This window comes from Phyllobates terribilis, unplaced genomic scaffold (assembly GCF_046119375.1).
Source record: "Phyllobates terribilis strain yellow unplaced genomic scaffold, ASM4611937v1 Scaffold_38__1_contigs__length_12584779, whole genome shotgun sequence".
NCBI classification, from domain to species: domain Eukaryota; kingdom Metazoa; phylum Chordata; class Amphibia; order Anura; family Dendrobatidae; genus Phyllobates; species Phyllobates terribilis.
Window position 1 is genome coordinate 1811116 of NW_027362798.1, and position 18551 is coordinate 1829666.

At 48.3% G+C, this 18551-nt stretch overlaps 2 non-coding genes across 2 annotated transcripts; both read left to right on the forward strand.

Annotated features, from left to right (window-relative positions):
- The first annotated feature begins 176 nt into the window (after positions 1 to 176).
- On the forward strand, positions 177 to 367 carry LOC141183801 (U2 spliceosomal RNA). Its single transcript, XR_012258619.1, has one exon. It is a non-coding gene; the product is annotated as a U2 spliceosomal RNA (small nuclear RNA).
- Positions 368 to 1481: 1114 nt separating this feature from the next.
- On the forward strand, positions 1482 to 1672 carry LOC141183802 (U2 spliceosomal RNA). Its single transcript, XR_012258620.1, has one exon. It is a non-coding gene; the product is annotated as a U2 spliceosomal RNA (small nuclear RNA).
- Positions 1673 to 18551: the final 16879 nt, after the last annotated feature.

Here is an 18551-nt window from a genome sequence, read left to right on the forward strand (position 1 = left end):
GAGTTATGCAGATCTAAAACGCGTGGATTGCAGCAGCAGCAAGCCGAAAAGTGCAGGCATGTAAGGGATCTAGAGGTTGACAACATGTCTTCTTAACGGGAGTCCAGGAGCTCATCTCCACAAATGGACTTTTCAGGATCCTTGGGTGGCTCCGTAGTTTGAAACCAATTCTGGTTATCGCTTCTCGGCCTTTTGGCTAAGATCAAGTGTAGTATCTGTTCTTATCAGTTTAATATCTGATACGTCCCCTATCTGGGGACCATATATTAAATGGATTTTTAGAACAGGGAGATGGAAAAAGAGCTTGCTCTGTCCACTCCACGCATTGACCTGGTATTGCAGTATCTCCAGGACCGGTGCACCCCTTCTTTAATGCAGTTTCTAAAATCAGAAAGAATTGAATTCAATGTTTTTTGTTCATTTTGCTTGTTTGTCGGATTTTGGGATGGACTCTTTGGCTTTGCTTTTCTTCTCCTCATTGGATTTTTCATGTTCAAAGTTGCAGAAGCCAGATTACAAGCTCATTTTGGTTCAACTTCAGCAACTGTGCATTGCATTGCCATGTAATGTGATGCAATGCTATCTTTCTAGCTCTCCCTTTTTACTTCCTTTTGGATAAACAGACATATTAGGCAAGCATTTTGGAGCTTTCACCTAAATAACTACAGGTGGTGAGATAAGCTGCACAATATAATTGACCTTTCAGTATATTGTTGCACACACACCATCTATTTAGCAAATGCCCTTGTTATCAACAGCAGCCTTTTAAACTCACCTGAGCTAACAGGTATGTGCGCTGGTTACTCTGCTGCGCTTAAAATTTCTTTTTTGGTTTGCTACAATGCCTTTTCTGAAACGTTGTCTCCTTCTGCTGGAACACTGACTTCTTTCATTTAATGCCTGCAGACTATAAAAGAGAACCCAACCCAAAAATTTGGTTGATTAGTCTGTGGCATTCTGTTAAACTATTGCTTATGGCGGTCTCTGTGAGCTTCTCAGCGACATTCAGCCAGCCAGGTATCCTGCCTGCAGTAGATGGAATGTGGCAATGGAACGCTGGCTGCGCGTGTCATAATAGGCTCTGAGCCTTTATATACCTGTGCACAGCAGCAGCCACCTTCAGTCTGCTGCTGGACAGCCAGCAGCAGCAGCAGCAGGAGAGGTATGTAATCAGGAGCCCTCCTGCTAAGGGTAGACAGCTGCTCGTTCCACCCCACCCCCCGCCTTAATTGGTTCTCCTCCCTTCCAACGGTGTTGAGGCGGGTGGGAACAGCAGGGGGTGAAGGTGCTGTGTTTAAAGAGGTGGAGTTATGCAGATCTAAAACGCGTGGATTGCAGCAGCAGCAAGCCGAAAAGTGCAGGCATGTAAGGGATCTAGAGGTTGACAACATGTCTTCTTAACGGGAGTCCAGGAGCTCATCTCCACAAATGGACTTTTCAGGATCCTTGGGTGGCTCCGTAGTTTGAAACCAATTCTGGTTATCGCTTCTCGGCCTTTTGGCTAAGATCAAGTGTAGTATCTGTTCTTATCAGTTTAATATCTGATACGTCCCCTATCTGGGGACCATATATTAAATGGATTTTTAGAACAGGGAGATGGAAAAAGAGCTTGCTCTGTCCACTCCACGCATTGACCTGGTATTGCAGTATCTCCAGGACCGGTGCACCCCTTCTTTAATGCAGTTTCTAAAATCAGAAAGAATTGAATTCAATGTTTTTTGTTCATTTTGCTTGTTTGTCGGATTTTGGGATGGACTCTTTGGCTTTGCTTTTCTTCTCCTCATTGGATTTTTCATGTTCAAAGTTGCAGAAGCCAGATTACAAGCTCATTTTGGTTCAACTTCAGCAACTGTGCATTGCATTGCCATGTAATGTGATGCAATGCTATCTTTCTAGCTCTCCCTTTTTACTTCCTTTTGGATAAACAGACATATTAGGCAAGCATTTTGGAGCTTTCACCTAAATAACTACAGGTGGTGAGATAAGCTGCACAATATAATTGACCTTTCAGTATATTGTTGCACACGCACCATCTATTTAGCAAATGCCCTTGTTATCAACAGCAGCCTTTTAAACTCACCTGAGCTAACAGGTATGTGCGCTGGTTACTCTGCTGCGCTTAAAATTTCTTTTTTGGTTTGCTACAATGCCTTTTCTGAAACGTTGTCTCCTTCTGCTGGGACACTGACTTCTTTCATTTAATGCCTGCAGACTATAAAAGAGAACCCAACCCAAAAAGTTTGGTTGATTAGTCTGTGGCATTCTGTTAAACTGTTGCTTATGGCGGTCTCTGTGAGCTTCTCAGCGACATTCAGCCAGCCAGGTATCCTGCCTGCAGTAGATGGAATGTGGCAATGGAACGCTGGCTGCGCATGTCATAATAGGCTCTGAGCCTTTATATACCTGTGCACAGCAGCAGCCACCTTCAGTCTGCTGCTGGACAGCCAGCAGCAGCAGCAGCAGGAGAGGTATGTAATCAGGAGCCCTCCTGCTAAGGGTAGACAGCTGCTCGTTCCACCCCACCCCCCGCCTTAATTGGTTCTCCTCCCTTCCAACGGTGTTGAGGCGGGTGGGAACAGCAGGGGGTGAAGGTGCTGTGTTTAAAGAGGTGGAGTTATGCAGATCTAAAACACGTGGATTGCAGCAGCAGCAAGCCGAAAAGTGCAGGCATGTAAGGGATCTAGAGGTTGACAACATGTCTTCTTAACGGGAGTCCAGGAGCTCATCTCCACAAATGGACTTTTCAGGATCCTTGGGTGGCTCCGTAGTTTGAAACCAATTCTGGTTATCGCTTCTCGGCCTTTTGGCTGATATCAGGTGCAGTGATCTAACGGTTGCTGCCTTGGTCTTGGCTGAGAGGTGCCCGGGGTACCCGGCTCCTTGGCCTGGGGGGATCGTCTCACCTTTTGGTGGGACTTCACCCCCCTGCTGCTATTAGGGAGCTGGCTTAGTCCCCGGGCAACAAGTTGCGATCCCCAGGCGAAAGGCCGAGCCCGTGGTGACGGTAAGCCTTTGCCACTTTGGTGAGATGCCTTGTTCATTTCAATTTTCCACTGGCTCCGGCCAGATCAGGAACTCGGTGCGTATCGAGGTTCCAGCAAACCACGTCGGATATGACAACCCCCGTGAGTTCTATGTACAGATTTTGAGAGATCTGTTGAACGTGAAAGATCATGATGCTTACTGCCTGCAGGAGAAGGGGCAGAGTACATATATTCTCACGTTCTCGACCAAGGTTGCCTGCCAGCACTTTTACGAATGCGTTAAGGGCCACCGTAACAGCAAGCTGTTGGACGGAGTGATTTTTACGGGTCTCTATGGCGGAGTTGACGTTCCCCTTGTGGTATACATGTTTAACCCCCATGTGTCCACAGATGATATTGAGCTTTTTCTGAGCAGATATTGTACATCTGTCAGATTTACGGGGAACGTCAAAGGTCGGAGTGGTTTCTGGAATGGGAAACGACGCTTTATGGTACGCTTCAGACTTGACCCTGGGGGTGTAGAAGGCCTTATGCACCCCCCCTCCACAGTGGTGCTGGGAAGAGACCATGGCTACCTCTTCTATGATGGACAACCATTCAGGTGTCGTAGGTGTGGTGACCTTGGTCACATACAGAGCGATTGTAAGAACGAGCGGATGAGTCAGTGCCACAACTGTGGACAATGGGGTCATGCCTCAAAGGACTGTAAGAACAGTAAGACCTGCAGTGGGTGCGGAATGTCTACTCACCTGTTCAGTAATTGTCCGATGCGGACAAGGTCTCGTGGTGGCTCTCGGGCGCCTGCGGCTAGTTCCGCAGGAGTTCCTGCTGATGCCAGCAGGGTCAGCCCGGGTGACCCCAGAAAAAGCTTTGTGGACCTTACTAAAGGTCAAAAACAGTCTGACTCAGTCGATGCTCTGTCGGTACCTTTGCGGAAAAACCCGGCCTCTGTAGCCGAGGTCACGCCTTTGCCTACTCCTGCAGGGGTCCAGGTTTCACCTGGTGGGGAGATGGCACCTTCTCAGAGCGGAAATGAGAGGGAACCAAAAAAGAGGCGAAAATCTGGAGCTGTTGGTACGAATCCAGATGTCCATCCAGATACCCCTGCTGATGCCAGCACAGATGTTGGACCAGATGTCTGCCCTGATGCCAGTCCAGACGGATGCCCTGATGCCAATCCAGATGGATGCCCTGATGCCAATCCAGACGGATGCCCTGATGCCAATCCAGATGGATGTCCTGATGCCAACCCAGATGGATGCCCTGATGCCAGTCCAGATGGATGTCCTGATGCCAGTCCAGATGGATGTCCTGGAACCATTCCTGATGGATGTCCTGTTGCCTGCCTGGATGATAGAGGTCGTGCAGTGGTTGGTGAACCTGTTGCTGGTCCTGATGGTCATCCTGCTCCGGAGATGATGTCCCTTGGTGCTCCTGGAGGGTCTGCGGGTATTCCACCTGCTGCAGTGCCTGGTGAGGATCGGGTGGATTCGGAGGATCGGATGGATCTCAGCGCCAGTGGTAAGAGAAGTCGTGAAGAGGCGCAGGAGGAGCATAACCTGCCTCAGATGTCCCGTAAAGTCTTTCTATCTAGTGCTGCAAAAATTCTCAGCCCAGAGGGGACTAACTTAATTGAGGATTTCACGGACTCAGATGAAACGGACAGTTTACGAACTGTGTCATCCCTTCCTTCACCTTCTCTGTCACAAATTATTGATTCAGATTCAGAGTATAATGAATCAATAAAAAACACCTAACATGGCAGAAATCCGTGTTGCCTCACTAAATGTGAGAAGCCTAAAGAGCCCTGTTAGACGGGCTGCTTTGTTTGCTTGGTTAATGACTCTGAACTTTGACATTTTTTTCCTGCAAGAATGCGGTATTGATCACGATTTGTCATACCCCAACTTAAAAATGGACTGGTCAGCAGGACCCTCTATTTGGTCAGGGTCCAATGAAAATAAAGCTGCCGGGGTTGGGATTTTATTCAAATGTCAAAATGTTAATGTTTTATCCATCACTGAAATAGTTCCAGGTCGTGCCTTATCAACTCATGTTATTTTAAATGGTTTTACCTGTCGTCTTATTAATGTTTATGCATCCCCAGAGAAAAATGAGCGTGCTTCCCTTTTTAATGTCATCCCTTTGTTTTTATCAGGTCCGTCCCCTGTGATAGTGGGAGGGGATTTTAACTGTGTCATGTTGGGGGAGGGGAGGAGTGGAGGTGATACTAATGGAAGAACAGACAAAACATCCAGTCTGTTAAAACATTTGACAACGGACCTCAAATTATTAGATGCTTGGAGAAAGTCCTACCCTACTGACCCTGGGCATACATGGAGGGGTAGAGGGATGTCATCTCGTATTGATTTTATTTTTTCCTCTTCTGATGTTTTTAAACCTAAGAATGCTGGTCTAATAGAAAATATTTTTTCTGATCATGTATTACTATACAATGTATTGCAAACTCCACAGGAAGCAAAAGTTGGAAAAGGTATGTGGAAATTGAATGTGCTCTTATTAGAAGACGAACTGGTAAGGGCGGAGTTTTATGCAAAGTATGAGAGTTGGAGAAGACGGAAACACCCAAATCAGAGTATGTTGGGGTGGTGGGAGTGTGTTAAAACCCGTATTAAAGAATTTTTTATTAAAATTGGTAAAAGGAAGGCACGTGAAAAAAGGAAATGTTTTAAAGATTTTAATGTCAGGATTAGTGTTGAGCGATACCTTCCGATATCGGGAAATATCGGATCGGATTGGATCGGACCGATACCGAAAAAGTATCGGATATCGCCGATTCCGATACCGGAAACCAATGCAAGTCAATGGGACATAAATATCGGAATTAAAATAAACCCTTTCTTTCCTTGTAGGTTATTTCTACATGAAGGAAAACAACTAAGAATAATGTAGAATGTATTGGGGGAGGTGGGGGAGACAATAAAGGCATAGAGGTTTAGCCCAGTCAAATGGAATAGCAGGAATTAATATTTTTTTATTATGTTCTGAGTTACGGAAATATTAACTATGTTAAGTATTTTTATATTTTGTCAGATATTTATGTTTCACTACTTCCATGCTCTTCACCTTCTTTTTTACTTCTCCCACACTTTCTCCTTCATCATCCTCAGCATCTTTTTCATCCACTTCTTCTTCACCTTCTTCTTCTTCACCTTCTTCGTATTATTCTTTTTTTTACATTCTTCATATTCTACTTCTTCATCTTCTTCATATTCTTCTTCTTCATCATATTCTTATTTGTGACAGGCATTCCTGTAGTTGTTATCTATAAAAGGTTGGACATTACACCTTTCGTTCTGCCCGTCACAAAAGATTTACAACAGGATTTGTCCGCGTTCAGTTTGGCCTGCAGCAGCAGGTCTTTTCCAGGGGCACCACGAGGAGGAACGGACTCACCCCCATACACTGCTTAGTCATCTTCTGCTTATAATTTAGATATTATCTTTTGCTCTGATTTTTAGTCTTATGCTTAATGTTCTTCCGCTTTTTGTTCTGCAGCTTCTTGTATTTCTGCTTCTTGGTTTTCTGTCTCTTGTTTTTCTGTATCTTGGTGCTTGTCTTCTCTTCTTTGTCTTCTTGGTCAACTTCTTCAGGGTCATCTTCTTGGTCTTCTTCGGGGTGGTCTTCAGGGTCGTCGTCTTCGGGGGTCCTCGTCTTCGGGGTCCTCGTCTTCTTCGGGTTGGTCTTCTGGGTCCTCGTCTTCGGGGTCCTCGTCTTCTTCGGGGTGGTCTTCAGGGTCCTCGTCTTCTTCGGGGTGGTCTTCAGGGTCCTCGTCTTCTTCGGGGTGGTCTTCAGGGTCCTCGTCTTCAGGGTCATTGTCTTCGGGGTCCTCGTCTTCTTAGGGTTGGTCTTCAGGGTCCTCGTCTTCAGGGTCCTCGTCAGGGAGATCCAGAGTGATTACCAAGAACCATTTCAAAAAGCTTGAACTTGGAAATGTAGCAGAAGGTACAAGAAAGCTGAGGAACTACCGAGGACCAGCTGACGGTACTGGAACCCGGATGGATAGCAGAAGGTACAAGAGCCAATGGAACTACCGAGGACCAGCTGATGTTACTGGAACTCGGTTACTAAGCAGGAGGTACCTGTGCCAGAAAGCACTACCAAGGACCAGCAGACGTTGGTGGAACTTGGATACCGAGAAGGAGGCACCTAATCCAAAGGCACTGCCGAGAACCAGCTGACGGTACTGGAACCCGGATGGGTAGCAGAAGGTACAAGAGCCAATGGAACTACCGAGGACCAGCTGATGTTACTGGAACCCGGATGGGTAGCAGAAGGTACAAGAGCCAATGGAACTACCGAGGACCAGCTGATGTTACTGGAACTCGGTTACTAAGCAGGAGGTACCTGTGCCAGAAAGCACTACCAAGGACCAGCAGACGTTGGTGGAACTTGGATACCGAGAAGGAGGCACCTAATCCAAAGGCACTGCCGAGAACCAGCTGACGGTACTGGAACCCGGATGGGTAGCAGAAGGTACCCATGTAAAAAAAAAGTTCAAGGCCGCGAGCCGGCCGCAGTTACCAAAACCCACAGTCCTACAGAGGGTGCTTGTCCTATTGGCACTATGGAACCAGCCTTCATTGCCAGATCCCGCAGCCCACATAGGAGTCACCTAAACTGCAGGCACCATAGAGTCGGCTAACCCGACCGCAACACGACAGGACAACGCATTGGAGGCAAAGTGACGTTGACACTACCCGGAAACAGCTGGCGTGCTGGAACCAGGCTGGGCAGGAGGGAGTACCCGTGCCAAAGACACTGCCGAGAACCAGCTGACGGTACTGGAACCCGGATGGGTAGCAGAAGATACAAGAGCAAATGGAACTACCGAGGACCAGCTGACGGTACTGGAACCCGGATGGGTAGCAGAAGGTACAAGAGCCAATGGAACTACCGAGGACCAGCTGATGTTACTGGAACTCGGTTACTAAGCAGGAGGTACCTGTGCCAGAAAGCACTACCAAGGACCAGCAGACGTTGGTGGAACTTGGATACCGAGAAGGAGGCATCTAATCCAAAGGCACTGCCGAGAACCAGCTGACGGTACTGGAACCCGGATGGGTAGCAGAAGATACAAGAGCAAATGGAACTACCGAGGACCAGCTGACGGTACTGGAACCCGGATGGGTAGCAGAAGGTACAAGAGCCAATGGAACTACCGAGGACCAGCTGATGTTACTGGAACTCGGTTACTAAGCAGGAGGTACCTGTGCCAGAAAGCACTACCAAGGACCAGCAGACGTTGGTGGAACTTGGATACCGAGAAGGAGGCACCTAATCCAAAGGCACTGCCGAGAACCAGCTGACGGTACTGGAACCCGGATGGGTAGCAGAAGATACAAGAGCAAATGGAACTACCGAGGACCAGCTGACGGTACTGGAACCCGGATGGGTAGCAGAAGGTACAAGAGCCAATGGAACTACCGAGGACCAGCTGATGTTACTGGAACTCGGTTACTAAGCAGGAGGTACCTGTGCCAGAAAGCACTACCAAGGACCAGCAGACGTTGGTGGAACTTGGATACCGAGAAGGAGGCACCTAATCCAAAAGCACTGCCGAGAACCAGCTGACGGTACTGGAACCCGGATGGGTAGCAGAAGATACAAGAGCAAATGGAACTACCGAGGACCAGCTGACGGTACTGGAACCCGGATGGGTAGCAGAAGATACAAGAGCAAATGGAACTACCGAGGACCAGCTGACGGTACTGGAACCCGGATGGGTAGCAGAAGGTACAAGAGCCAATGGAACTACCGAGGACCAGCTGATGTTACTGGAACTCGGTTACTAAGCAGGAGGTACCTGTGCCAGAAAGCACTACCAAGGACCAGCAGACGTTGGTGGAACTTGGATACCGAGAAGGAGGCACCTAATCCAAAGGCACTGCCGAGAACCAGCTGACGGTACTGGAACCCGGATGGGTAGCAGAAGGTACCCATGTAAAAAAAAAGTTCAAGGCCGCGAGCCGGCCGCAGTTACCAAAACCCACAGTCCTACAGAGGGTGCTTGTCCTATTGGCACTATGGAACCAGCCTTCATTGCCAGATCCCGCAGCCCACATAGGAGTCACCTAAACTGCAGGCACCATAGAGTCGGCTAACCCGACCGCAACACGACAGGACAACGCATTGGAGGCAAAGTGACGTTGACACTACCCGGAAACAGCTGGCGTGCTGGAACCAGGCTGGGCAGGAGGGAGTACCCGTGCCAAAGACACTGCCGAGAACCAGCTGACGGTACTGGAACCCGGATGGGTAGCAGAAGGTACAAGAGCCAATGGAACTGCCGAGAACCAGCTGGCGGTGCTGGAGCCCAGGGTAAATACTAAAAACAGAAGAGCCAGAGGTGTATTTGGAGGAGGTTTTAAATCTGTACTACAGTGGATGTGGACAAAGCAGGAGAATTTGCCGGACACACAGCTGGGGATCAGCTGACGTTACTGAATCCCAATAACACTGGAGCAAGCGTTGACTGTGCAGACGGCACTTCTGAGCAGCAACTAGCGGTATTGGAGCCCAGGGTAAATACTAAAAACGGAGGAGCCAGAGGTGTAATTGGAGCAAGTTTTAAATAAGTAGCACAGTGAATATGGACAGAGCAGGAGAAATTGCCGTGAACACAGCAGGGGAACAGCTGACGTTACCGAACCCCAATAACACCGCAGCAAGTGTTGACTGTGCAGACGGCACTTCCGAGCGCCAACTGGCGGTGCTGGAGCCCAGGGATAAGAATGAAAACAGAGGAGCCAGAGGTGTAATTCGAGCAACTTTAAAATGTGTAGTACAGTGGATGTGGACAAAGCAGGAGAAATTGCCGTCCGCACAGCAGGAGAACAGCTGACGTTACTGAACCCCAATAACACGGCAGCAAGTGTTGACTGTGCAGACAGCACTTCCGAGCGCCAACTGGCGGTGTTGGAGCCCAGGGTAAATACTAAAAACGGAGGAGCCAGAGGTGTAATTGGAGCAAGTTTTAAATAAGTAGCACAGTGAATATGGACAGAGCAGGAGAAATTGCCGTGAACACAGCAGGGGAACAGCTGACGTTACCGAACCCCAATAACACCGCAGCAAGTGTTGACTGTGCAGACGGCACTTCCGAGCGCCAACTGGCGGTGCTGGAGCCCAGGGATAAGAATGAAAACAGAGGAGCCAGAGGTGTAATTGGAGCAACTTTAAAATCTGTAGTAGTGAGAATGTGGACAGAGCAGGAGAAATTGCCGTCCGCACAGCAGGGGAACAGCTGACGTTACTGAACCCCAATAACATGGTAGCAAGTGTTGACTGTGCAGACAGCACTTCCGAGCGCCAACTGGCGGTGCTGGAGCCCAGGGATAAGAATGAAAACAGAGGAGCCAGAGGAGTAATTGGAGCAACTTTAAAATGTGTAGTACAGTGGATGTGGACAAATCAGGAGAAATTGCCGTCCGCACAGCAGGAGAACAGCTGACGTTACTGAACCCCAATAACACGGCAGCAAGTGTTGACTGTGCAGACGGCACTTCCGAGCGCCAACTGGCGGTGCTGGAGCTCAGGGATAAGAATGAAAACAGAGGAGCCAGAGGAGTAATTGGAGCAACTTTAAAATGTGTAGTACAGTGGATGTGGACAAATCAGGAGAAATTGCCGTCCGCACAGCAGGAGAACAGCTGACGTTACTGAACCCCAATAACACGGCAGCAAGTGTTGACTGTGCAGACGGCACTTCCGAGCGCCAACTGGCGGTGCTGGAGCCCAGGGATAAGAATGAAAACAGAGGAGCCAGAGGTGTAATTGGAGCAACTTTAAAATCTGTAGTAGTGAGAATGTGGACAGAGCAGGAGAAATTGCCGTCCGCACAGCAGGGGAACAGCTGACGTTACCGAACCCCAATAACACCGCAGCAAGTGTTGACTGTGCAGACGGCACTTCCGAGCGCCAACTGGCGGTGCTGGAGCCCAGGGATAAGAATGAAAACAGAGGAGCCAGAGGTGTAATTCGAGCAACTTTAAAATCTGTAGTAGTGAGAATGTGGACAGAGCAGGAGAAATTGCCGTCCGCACAGCAGGGGAACAGCTGACGTTACTGAACCCCAATAACACGGCAGCAAGTGTTGACTGTGCAGACAGCACTTCCGAGCGCCAACTGGCGGTGTTGGAGCCCAGGGTAAATACTAAAAACGGAGGAGCCAGAGGTGTAATTGGAGCAAGTTTTAAATAAGTAGCACAGTGAATATGGACAGAGCAGGAGAAATTGCCGTGAACACAGCAGGGGAACAGCTGACGTTACTGAACCCCAATAACATGGTAGCAAGTGTTGACTGTGCAGACGGCACTTCCGAGCGCCAACTGGCGGTGCTGGAGCCCAGGGATAAGAATGAAAACAGAGGAGCCAGAGGTGTAATTCGAGCAACTTTAAAATCTGTAGTAGTGAGAATGTGGACAGAGCAGGAGAAATTGCCGTCCGCACAGCAGGGGAACAGCTGACGTTACTGAACCCCAATAACACGGCAGCAAGTGTTGACTGTGCAGACAGCACTTCCGAGCGCCAACTGGCGGTGTTGGAGCCCAGGGTAAATACTAAAAACGGAGGAGCCAGAGGTGTAATTGGAGCAAGTTTTAAATAAGTAGCACAGTGAATATGGACAGAGCAGGAGAAATTGCCGTGAACACAGCAGGGGAACAGCTGACGTTACTGAACCCCAATAACATGGTAGCAAGTGTTGACTGTGCAGACGGCACTTCCGAGCGCCAACTGGCGGTGCTGGAGCCCAGGGATAAGAATGAAAACAGAGGAGCCAGAGGTGTAATTCGAGCAACTTTAAAATGTGTAGTACAGTGGATGTGGACAAAGCAGGAGAAATTGCCGTCCGCACAGCAGGAGAACAGCTGACGTTACTGAACCCCAATAACACGGCAGCAAGTGTTGACTGTGCAGACGGCACTTCCGAGCGCCAACTGGCGGTGCTGGAGCCCAGGGATAAGAATGAAAACAGAGGAGCCAGAGGTGTAATTCGAGCAACTTTAAAATGTGTAGTACAGTGGATTTGGACAAAGCAGGAGAAATTGCCGTCCGCACAGCAGGAGAACAGCTGACGTTACTGAACCCCAATAACACGGCAGCAAGTGTTGACTGTGCAGACGGCACTTCCGTGCGCCAACTGGCGGTGTTGGAGCTCAGGGATAATACTGAAAACAGAGGAGCCAGAGGTGTAATTGGAGCAACTTTAAAATCTGTAGTAGTGAGAATGTGGACAGAGCAGGAGAAATTGCCGTCCGCACAGCAGGGGAACAGCTGACGTTACTGAACCCCAATAACATGGTAGCAAGTGTTGACTGTGCAGACAGCACTTCCGAGCGCCAACTGGCGGTGCTGGAGCCCAGGGATAAGAATGAAAACAGAGGAGCCAGAGGAGTAATTGGAGCAACTTTAAAATGTGTAGTACAGTGGATGTGGACAAATCAGGAGAAATTGCCGTCCGCACAGCAGGAGAACAGCTGACGTTACTGAACCCCAATAACACGGCAGCAAGTGTTGACTGTGCAGACGGCACTTCCGAGCGCCAACTGGCGGTGTTGGAGCTCAGGGATTACAGTTCAGGTGGTAGAAACATGAACAGAACAGGAGACCTGGATACTGTTGCCAACCAATTATTTATTCTGGAAGAGGACTGGCAAATTCATGAGAGATCCAGGCCTTGTTCATTTTGAGAAAAGTAAGCCGGTCAACGTTATCGGAGGATAGTCGCATGCGACGGTCTGTTAGTACACCACCTGCGGCACTAAAGACGCGTTCCGATAATACACTAGCAGCAGGGCAAGCTAGCACCTCCAGTGCATACTGACTAAGCTCTGGCCATGTATCCAGCTTACAGACCCAAAACTTGAAGGGAGAAGAGCCGTCTGGGAGTACACTAAGAGGGCAAGACATGTAGTCTGTCACCATCTGACGGAAACGTTGCCTCCTGCTGACTGGAGCTGTCTGTGATGGTGTAGACATTTGTGGCGGCGGGGACACAAAACTTTGCCACATTTCGGCCATACTGGTCTTGCCTTGTGCTGAGGCGCTGCTTCTGCTCCCTCTTTGTGCAGAGCTTCCTCCACTGCCTCGACGCACTGAGCTGCTTTGTAAAGCACTAGCAGCACTGCTCTCGGTTGGAATGGAGAACATGATGGAATGCACCAGTGCGTCTTGGTACTCCCGCATTTTACGCTCCCGGTTCAATGGTGTTATGAGGCTTTGTAAGTTGTCCCGGTAGCGAGGATCTAGGAGGGTGGACACCCAATAATCAGCCGTGTTGAGAATGTGGGCGATGCGGCGGTCGTTTCTGAGGCACTGCAGCATGAAATCAACCATGTGCTGCAGACTGCCAACTGGCCAAGAAACGCTGTCCCCTGCTTGAGGCGTGATCTCTGCCTGCTCTGCATCACCCCACCCTCGCTCTAGATACTGACTACTAGAGCATTGTGTACCTCCCTCCTCTGGACAGATGTCTTCCTCATCCATTGACTCCTCCTCATCCTCCTCACAAAGTGTCCCCTGCCTAGGCCTTTGTGAGGAACCACGTTGCGCAGACTGTAGAGAAGCAGATGGCATTTGTGACTCCTCATCCTCCACCTCTTCCAAAACCTCGTCCCTTAGTGCTTGCAGTGTTTTTTCAAGCAGGCAGATAAGGGGGATAGTCATGCTGACTAGTGCATCATCTGCACTCGCCATCCGCGTGGAATAATCGAAGGCACGCAAAACGTGGCAAATGTCCTTCATAGAGGCCCACTCAGTGGTGGTGAAGTGTGAACGGCGCGCACTGCGACTTGTTTGCGCCTGCTGCAGCTGGTACTCCATTACTGCTGCCTGCTGCTCACACAACCTCTCCAACATATGTAACGTTGAATTCCACCTGGTGGGTAGGTCACATATGATGCGATGTTCCGGAAGACATAATCGGCGCTGCAGAGCTGCAATGCGTGATCTTGCATTGCTGGAACGCCGCAAGTGAGCGCACTCTATGCGGACCTTGTGAAGCAGTGCATCAAGATCCGGATAGTCCCTCAAAAAACTCTGCACGACCAAGTTGAGCACATGTGCCAGACATGGGATGTGAGTGAGGTTGCCTAGGCCCAGAGCTGCCACCAGATTTCGGCCATTGTCACACACTACCATGCCTGGCTGGAGATTCGCTGGCACAAACCACACGTCACTCTGCTGCTTGATGGCATTCCAGAGCTCCTGCGCTGTGTGGCTTCGATTCCCCAAAGAAATTAATTTTAATACGGCCTGTTGACGTTTGGCCACGGCTGTGCTCATATCGGTCATCATAACAGGTAACCGTTCACGGGTCGATGTGGAGGTAGACCGTGACGGCTCCTGCAGCGCTGATTCAGAGGAACTGGAGTATGAGGAGGAGTCAATGTGTACAGACTGGATTCCTGCAATCCTTGGAGTTGGCAGAACACGTACAGCGCCACTCTCAAGATCTGTACCCGGCTCCACAACATTTACCCAATGGGCAGTGAGGGAAAGGTATCGTCCCTGTCCATGCTTACTGGTCCACGCATCAGTGGTCAGGTGGACCTTGCTACTGACGGCGTTTTGTAGCGCATGTTTAATTTTTCCCTCCACATGATGTTGCAGGGCAGGGACGGCTTGCCTGCTGAAATAAAAGCGGCTGGGCACGTTGTATTGTGGGACTGCCAATGCCATAAAGTTACGGAATGTGTCAGTCTCCACCAGCCTGAATGATAGCATTTCAAGGGCCAGTAGTTTAGCAATGCCAGCATTCAGAGCCTGTGCTCGGGGGTGGTTTGCCGAGTATGGGCGCCTTTTCTCCCATGCCTGTGCTAACGATGGCTGTAGACTGGCCTGGGAGTGTGAGGATGACTGGGAAAGTGGTGCTGTGGGTGGAATTACACTGTGTCTCTGTACAACAGTGCCAGAGATTCTTCCATGGCGATCCTGTGAGGAAGCCGAACCAGCTGTGTGTGAGCTGGAGGAAGAGGCTACAACACGAGCTGAAGAGGTGGTAGGTGGCGCTGTAGGTTGGCCTAGGTCTTCAGTGTGTTTGTGTAACTCCACCACGTGCTTGGTCCGCACATGTTTCCACATATTTGTGGTATTGAGGTTGCTGACACTTTTCCCTCTTTTCACCTTCTGATTACACAGCTTGCATTTGACAAAGCAAATGTCATCTGCAACTGTGTCAAAAAAGGACCAGGCACTGCAAGTCTTGAGAGCGCCCGCTTTGGATTTTGGAAGAGCCATGCTCCTAATGGGTGCCGAAGTGGAGGCTACAGGCAACCAAGTCTGCCCCCTCCCTCTCCCTCCTTTTTGGGCCGTTCGGGGAATCTCTTCCTCAGAGCTGCTCCCACCACCTTCCTGTCCCTCACGCCATGATGGGTCAAGGACCTCATCATCTACACCACCCTCTTCAAACAACTGCTTCTCCTGGGTAGTCTCGACAGCACAGTACGCACCAGAAAGTGGCACCTGAGTCTCATCATCAGATGCGTACTGAGGTGTGCTGCTGACCATAGGCACTGGCCCACCCGCCTCTTCAGATTCAGAGAGACAAAACGGTTGCGCATCACTGCATACTACCTCTTCTTCAAATTCTCGAATTCTGCTTGGCTGGCCCCCTCTTTCCAAGCCAAGAGATTCAGAGAACAGAAGTAGAGATGGCTCCTGTCCAGGGCTCTCTGACTGCCTGGGCAATTTGGCAGGTGGTGAAGAGACAGATGGGTGCTCTTCAGTGCTCAGGACCTGAGAGGATCTGGAACTAATTGAAGTCGATGCGTTAGCTGCCATCCATCCGACAACGGCTTCAATTTGGTCCTCGCGCAGCAGTGGGGTACGGCTAGCTCCTACAAAGCTGCGCATAAAGGACTGTTCCCTGGTAAAACTGGGGGATGCTGAGTCACTGGTGCCCGCAGCAGGCACAGAATCCCCACGTCCTCTCCCTGCAGGCACAGAATCCTCACGTCCTCTCCCTGCAGAAACTCCACGCCCACGCCCACGACCACGACCACATGCCTTACTCCCTGCCTTCTTCATCTTGGTAGACTGATAAAGATAGGCAGAAAAGTACTAAGGGCTTAGTGTGCTTATTCCTGAACAGCTGCTAACAGGTATAAGAAACACTAATTTTATAAAGTGTGGACTAGACTTTAATATGAGCTAATGTGGCCTACACAACTGTAAAGTGGAGTGTTTGGTGAACTTTATTTAGGTTTTTTTTGTCACAAAAAGACACTGGATGTGCCTAAAGATGTAATAACGATAGTATCACAAACTTTTTGTAGCTATTACAATGTAGGAAGGTAACCTACAATGCAATAGATGAGGCTGCAAAAAATAGGCTAATACTAATCTGGCTGGGGCTGCAGGGCCCAATGCTGCAGAAAGGCTCCTCTATCTACTCCTATATAGTGTGTTTGGAATCAATTTAGCTGAATATGGATGGAACCACTACACTAATAGGAGATATCAGGAAAAATTATGAATTGGCAATAAAGGACAATGTATGAGGCAGTGACACACACTGAGTGCACTACAACCAGACGGGGTTGAAGCACACACTACAGGGTGAGCTGCACTCACACACCAGACCTTGCAGACAGCGGTGAACAGTACAGATGCAGAGCACTGTGCACTAGTGCTGCAAGACGGAAAAAAAATTCTCTATCTACTCCTATATAGTGTGTTTGGAACCAATTTAGCTAAATACAGATGGAACCACCACACTAATAGGAGATATCAGGAAAAATTATGAATTGGCAATAAAGGACAATGTATGAGGCAGTGACACACACTGAGTGCACTACAACCAGACGGGGTTGAAGCACACACTACAGGGTGAGCTGCACTCACACACCAGACCTTGCAGACAGCGGTGAACAGTACAGATGCAGAGCACTGTGCACTAGTGCTGCAAGACGGAAAAAAATTTATCTATCTACTCCTATATAGTGTGTTTGGAACCAATTTAGCTGAATACAGATGGAACCACCACACTAATAGGAGATATCAGGAAAAATTATGAATTGGCAAAAAAGGACAATGTATGAGGCAGTGACACACACTGAGTGCACTACAACCAGACTTGGCTGAAGCACACACTACAGGGTGAGCTGCACTCACACACACAGACCTTGCAGATAGCGGTGAACAGCACAGGGAACTGTGCACTAGCACTGCAAGGCACAGTGATTTAGAAAGTAGCTTGGGTAAAGCAGTATAGAGCAAATAGGTAGCTAAAACTGTCCCTCAGAACAACAGCGTCCTATCCCTAACTGAATTCACAGCAGAGTGAGCTCAAAATGGCGGCGGTGGCTTTTGTAGTGCATCATGACATCATTTCAGCAGCCAATCACAGCCATGCCATTAGTTAAGATGCCTACATGCCTAACAGGATGTGCCCACACTTCTTAGGATCCTCATTGGCTGAATAAAATGAAAATGTCTCATTGCATTATGGGAACTTCCGATTCCGGTATACGATATTGCAATAGTATCGGAATTAAGTATCGGAATTCCGATACCGCGAATATCGGCCGATACCCGATATTTCAGTATCGGAATGCTCAACACTAGTCAGGATGCAAACTCTCCTTAAGCTTAAGGGGTGGGGAGTACCTGGTGTGGATGATGAGATTGCCAAGATCCAGACAGAAATCCAAAAATTCCTGGAACAAAAGGGTAAAGAAATTATATTTAATACCCGTGTGAAATATTTGGAAGAGGGTGAGACCTGCTCAAGGTTTTTCTTTAAAAAAATGAGTGACAAAAAACAAGTGATTACTGAGCTAGAAGGACAATCTTCCACTGAGGGCATTTTAGAGCATACTGCTAATTTTTATCGAGATCTTTTTAGTATTAAAAATGTTGATGAACCTGCTTTTACAGAGAATCTTAATGTTTTATCCCAGTTTTTAAATAAAGATGACCAGATTTTTTTAGCTAAAGAACTTTTACCCAGTGAAATTGAAGAGACCCTTAAGAGTTTTAATAAAGGTAAGGCTCCTGGATCAGATGGCCTTCCTATTGAATTTTATCTTTGCTTTTGGGATCTAATTAAGGAGGATTTTATACAAGTAGTTTGTGAAGCCTCTAAGGCTGATTTATTACCATATTCATGGCGTAAAAGTATGATTACATTAATTTTTAAGAAAGGTGATAAATCAAAGTTGGAGAATTGGAGGCCTATTTCACTATTAAATACAGACTACAAGATTTTAGCTAAAGTTGTTGCTGGTCGTCTTAAAGCAGTTATTAAAAATGTAATTCATCCAGATCAGGTGTGTGGTGTCCCCGGGAGATCAATCTGGGAGCATCTAAACCTAATTCGTGATCTTATCTGGTTTCAAAAAGATAGAAAACAGCCACTAGCTATTTTATCTTTGGATTTTATGAAAGCGTTTGATAGGGTCTCCCACTTTTATCTTTTTAAAGTTATGGGAAAGATGGGGTTCCCTGATTCTTTTATTCAGAAAAATGCGCTTTTATACAAACAGTCATCTGCTCGGATTTTAGTCAATGGTTTTTTAACTAGAGAGGTGGAGCTTCTTTCCG